Below are 6,077 nucleotides of genomic sequence, written 5' to 3'. Positions count from 1 at the left end.
AACAGAAGGTTCGGAAGTAGTTTTCGCTTTAAGCTTACACAATTTCATCCAAAATCGCTTTATGAGTTCCAATAATGCAACAAAACATAAACATAGTATTTTTGGTAATGATAAGGTACAGTGTTTGCACATTCATTTGTATGTGTTTTGGCTGTGTCTTGATCTCAACAATTAAATCACAGATCTTAAAGAAGAGCACATGGATGTGCTCAATGATAAAACTAGACGGATTTGCAATTTTGGAAGTTATTTTATTTCACTGTGTAATGACATGCAAGATATGTCGGGTATCACACATATAAAGATCGATTATGAAAACAAAGTTATCCCGAAACGAATATTATGAATAAGCAGTGCATGTGTTTATATTATTTGTATTAGCCATGCTACAAATTGTGTAAATCTGTTTACGCGTTGCAAACGCGAGAAGATTGAAACATTTCGAGAGTTATGTTGTTATATTGTATGTCGTTACGAGGCGTGCTTATATAAAGTATAAAATAAACGGCTCACTTTGTAAGCATGGATGGCCGAAGATGTAAGTGTTAGACTGTCACTCCGTCAGTGGTTCGAGCCCACTTGACGATTAAGTTGTTTTTGTTCTTTAATTTTATTCTTGTTTTATACTTAAGCAATTTAGTTTCAATGTTTACATTTAGCAAGTTCATGCATTTAATTGCAAACTTCATTACAAGCCGAAATCTGTGAAAACTTCCCTTTAACTAACTTAAGCAGAGAAAGATTGGACTAAGTCTGAATACGTTGATTTCGTATGGTCTACGATGTAATTGAAAATTGATCGTAACATCAAGTCCATATGACAAGTTCTCTCGCGTCACTGTTTCTGGTTTCCGGAAATGCTGTCATTTATGTTCGAAAAGGAAGAGTAAAGATCTTAAAGGGGCATTTTCACGTTTTGGTATATTGACATAATTTAAAAAAATGATAATTCAGATTCTCAAATTTTCGTTGAAGTTATGATATTTGTGAGAAAACTTTTATACTGTACATTAACCATACTCTAAAATATCCATTATATGCATCTTTTGACGATTTAAACATCTTAAAATTATAACGCGTTGCAACGCAAAACGAAATAATAATTAGGAGAGTTCTGTTGGTGTCGTTATATTTTGTGACACTACGAGGATTGCTTAAATAAAGTATAAAAAGTAACTCACTACACGATTTCTCATTATATAGAATCGGCAATAATATGCATTATTTATACCTCCATATTATTTACCTTTAAGACAATATTAGCATATTGAAAATGTGTATCGTTACCAAGACAAATACGTACAAAAGAACTGAATCAACACTGATATGAGCCCACATATATCGGTTTGGAATCGGTGTACATCATCTAATGTGCATGTATAAACAAGTATATAACAAATATATAAGACCAAAGTTTTTCAATAACTGTTAACTGTAACTGTTCAAAAATTATATTGTGTTTCTTTAAAAAAAAATGAAGAAGCTGGATACCAAGTAAAGATTTTGTATGTGTATTGTGTATTGATATGCAGAATTGCACATCGAATAAATACGTATTCTTGCTACTCTGAATGAAAACTCATACGATTTGAATGTTTGTGCATGTTCAACTATTGAAAATTGTAAAATAGCGATTGATTCGGTAAGGTTTTTACGTTTGTATAGTACACATGCTATGTTCTATATCTAAAGCCAATTTATAAATATGAAGGTGAGAAACTACATAAAATCAAGGCATTATATTTATTGGTACAATCAATGAAATTATTTCAATAAATTCATAACGACCAAATTTTACGAAACCTACAGGTTGTCTCGTATTTGTTGCAAAACTAAAGCATCGTCTCTCTGTGTCCTGTGAGCAATTGTGCATGGACAAGTTAGAATTGCATAAACGGGAACGTGTATTTGATCATTAATACGCGCAGTGAAATCAAAATGTAGTAACCACCGTAAAACAACTCAAAATGTGATTTTCTTTGGTACCATTTTTTTGGAACCTTAAATAATGTGTGTTATTTATCAATCCGACAAAGCAACGTCCAAAATATCGTGTATACCCGCTTATTAATGTGAAATATGGTTTGCAGATGTAGAATGATTTCGTGTAAGCATGACTAAACCTTATATTCTCTGCGGGAGCAAGGCGCATATTTCTCCATGCCAGGCAGATTATAGTACTTGTGGCTGGTAGTGCAGACAACGATTGAGTTTTACAACCACTTGTTGAAAGTCGTCCATAAAATGCAAATGCCGTTTTGAATAAATTCATTCTTTTTTTTTGCAGTTAATGTATTGTTTTCAAAATAAAAACAACATACACACAATTTTAGTGCAATATCGTCATCCAAAACCCAGTTATAACTTGCGTTCTTCTCTGTTATTCAAAGGGACAAATACCTTACTCTGATTGCCCAAAAGGCATGATTAGTCTACATGTCACCTACTTACACACACACACACACACACACTGTCCGTTCAACAAAACCTTTCAAAATAATGATAGAGCAGATACCGTTAATCTGTGTCCTTGACCCTACTTCTATCAATACTACTACTTTTCTACAACCATTACTTCATTTCCAATTGCTACTTACACTACTACTACTACTTATATTACTACTCCAATACTTAGTAAATTAATTAAACATTTAGGATCAATAAAATATTTTTTTTATTGACAAACAAAATCAAAAATATTAAAAATATGGATGCTTGATATCATATCTAGATGGTTATTCATGCAGGAGCAAAACAACACTTCTTCAATTTGTTGCTCTCTTATATATTTTTCAAATATTCAATAACTTTGCATGAACATTTTCATTTAACACTAAATGTCTCCGTTTCTAGATTAGTTTTGTTGCAGCCGCGGCCAGTACGACCACTGACATGAAGATGGACAAGCTCAGGGCCGCCGAGGTGCCGGAGCAGGAAGTACAAACATACAGCTTCAGTGGTGTTGCGGACGTTTCACCTGATAATGTTCCGGTGATGGTCACATCATAGGAGGGTTTGGTGGTGTACGCTAAGGTTTTTTCCAGACTTGAGCGTGATCTTGCCTGATGAGATGTCGTATTTCCATGCATCGATACTTACAAAACAATAGTTTAATGTAAGTACATGTATATGAAGACTTGGCTTTTTTAATTGTTTACATATCAAATTTACGACGAATAGAACTAAGTAAAATTAATCATTTGCATTAATTGTAGTTAAGAAAAGCGTTAAACAAACATAAAACATAACTGTTTCTGTTGGTTTCTCAGCAATTTGTCATTGAAAATAATTATTTTATGCAGTCTCTTACTTCATAAAATACAACCCACATTAATATAAAAAAGTGTGTTTATTCCATTACGTAATGTATTTGACATCTACAAAACAACTATTAGAAGCTTCGTATGTTTCAACATCGCAACGTTTATCTGCCATCCGTTCACATGAAAAAAATAATCGAAATGTTTAGTATTACTGTTTCGTCACAAATATCATAACTACAGCGAAAATATACAAATCTGAACAATTTTGTCAATTTTGTCAATTTACCAAAACGTGAAAAGGTTCCTTTAATGCATGTACTATTTAAAGCTTCTGAAATCCAACTGTGCCATTTAATATTATATCCTTCTCATGTATTTTCCAGTCCAGAGAAACTGTGTTTAAATATTGCATCGCTCTTATCGAAGTTGTGATTTATCTTACAAATAATAACAGCTAATTAAATATCAATCATTGTTTATACATGTGCTTGACACAAAAAACGATTCAACTGACGGAAAATTAACTGCGCTTGCACTACACTGGAAATCTTAAATTAGTTGTCTCCCTTTAACTAGTGTTTGTATGGGAGGCGGAAAACTACAACGGGCGAGGCATGGTATGGTATTGCGCAAGGGGGGGTTAGAGGGTTAGGGCTAGGGTTAGTGCTAGGGGTCGGATTAGGGTTTGGGTTAGCCTAAACCCAGCCCTAACCCTAACCCTACCCCTAACCCTAACCCTTACCCTAACCCTTTTTTGGGGTTATCACCCCTGACCATGACTCGCCCGTTGTAGTTTTCCGCCTCCCGTGTTGTATTTTTACTGAAACTAATACCGGTAAGCCAGCGTGTGCTAAGCAATACAAATACACCAAGACGGATCAAGTTTAAAACCATTTTTAATTTTAAGTGAAAGTCATCTAGTACATTTTGTATTAAGTTTTGCAAAACAAATGCGTTTTTATAAGGCACATGATTTTATGATGAAAGACAACTCTTTCGTCATTTTAAATGCACTTTGCTTGCAGTTATTTACCTGGATATGTTTCCTAACCCGTGATAAATGTTTGTACTTAATTCTTGCACATGTTAAGTAAAAATGAGACCTTGATATAAAAAATAACTAAAGCTCCATATCTGAGTAAATTGCGAACGCCAAAGGTAATGCAATAATGAAAGATTTAAAAATATCTAACATAATCAAGATTTTAATAAACATTTTTAACAAACATTTTTACATATTCAAAAATATGTTTGCATAATATACGAATATGTTTATATCATTTCCTCTGTTCGCCGTAGCTGAATTGCTAACAATAGTATCGCGGGACCATTGCCAAATAGGGTTGGGTAAGGGAGTAGGATCGGGCGAAAAACATCCTTACTTGAATCATATGCCTATAAGACCCAGACGAGGCCCCATCAGGAGCAGCGGATTGCAATTTAGTATCGTATTGTTCAAACCATATAGACACGCTTTATGGGTTTTTGTTCTTACTTAAATACATTGCACATACAAAATATAAATTATAGGATGTTCATATAAACACGAATGCAACAAGTTTCGTGTGTGGCCGACATGTTATAGGAATTATTTCTAACAATTTTTACGTCTAAGTTAACTCTTATCTGCAACTTAATATGTTTATGGGTGGATTGGTTTTGGATGGTTAGATTGATGAGTGGTAGGATTTGGTGGAAGATGGGCGGGTTGGTTGGTGTGTTTTGGGTTGGCTGATTGGTAAATGGTTCGGTGGGTTGATGGGTTGGTGTTTGGGTTTTGAGTGGATTAATGCATGGAACTATTGTTGACGATTTCAAAGACTTTGAAAAAGCGGTTTTCTACAGTATATATATATTTTGTTTGTTGCATGATGAACGGTATTTTGTCGTAAAATCTATCATAGAAAATACGACTTGTAAGCTATTTATTATTCAATTAAACAAATAATACGGCTTATACACGTGCACGTGAAAGGTAAATGAAAAGATTAGAGGTTCATTTGACTTCGATTTTCTGTTTTTACGCGGAATATTTTAAGTACCAATGTATACATCTGGTGGATAGGAGCAGACGTGACATAAAGCCTGTTACTGAAAATTATTGGTTCAAACACTAAACACTTCCAAAATGTGAGAACTCCGCTTTACGCGTGATATATTGCGGAGTCGACATTCTCGATATGATCGACCACCGTATTCAATGATTTTAATTAATATGTTCAAATATTTAAAGGGATTTTTTCACGTTTTCGTAAATTGACAAAATTGAAAATCATTGTTTCATTTTCGCAAATTTTCGATGTAGCTATTATATTTGCGCGGAAACAGTAATACTTAACATTTACCATGCTCTAAAATACCAATTATATGCATATTTTGACGATAAAGTAGATTTCCGCTGTATGTTCAAAGATAAAAGTGGTCAATAGTGACAACATAATTTTACGCACAGTGTATTATGTTGCACTTTGAGATTGCCAGAAAGGTTATAAAAACTGGATAACAAATATAAAGAAACTTTTGAATGATTATGGGGTTTTTTGTTTTCGAACACTACGCTTGTATTAATGAAAAAACGTTGTAACGGGAATTCAAAAATAGAGTTATTGGTTGTTTTAAACAAGAGTGGTTTAGGTCGCTACAAGTCCAGTTTTGATGTTATATAAGGAATATAAACTAAATTTTGAATACGAAACATATTTATATATTATACCTAGAAACGTGCGATTATATTTAAGTCGACTCAGACTCTTGGCACATCCTTTAAGGATACAAACCGGGAGGTTCGGTAGCAATCGAATCCCGCGAGAAGAA

This window comes from Dreissena polymorpha, chromosome 10 (genome assembly GCF_020536995.1).
Source record: "Dreissena polymorpha isolate Duluth1 chromosome 10, UMN_Dpol_1.0, whole genome shotgun sequence".
Lineage (NCBI taxonomy): Eukaryota > Metazoa > Mollusca > Bivalvia > Myida > Dreissenidae > Dreissena > Dreissena polymorpha.
This window is presented reverse-complemented; position numbering follows the sequence as displayed.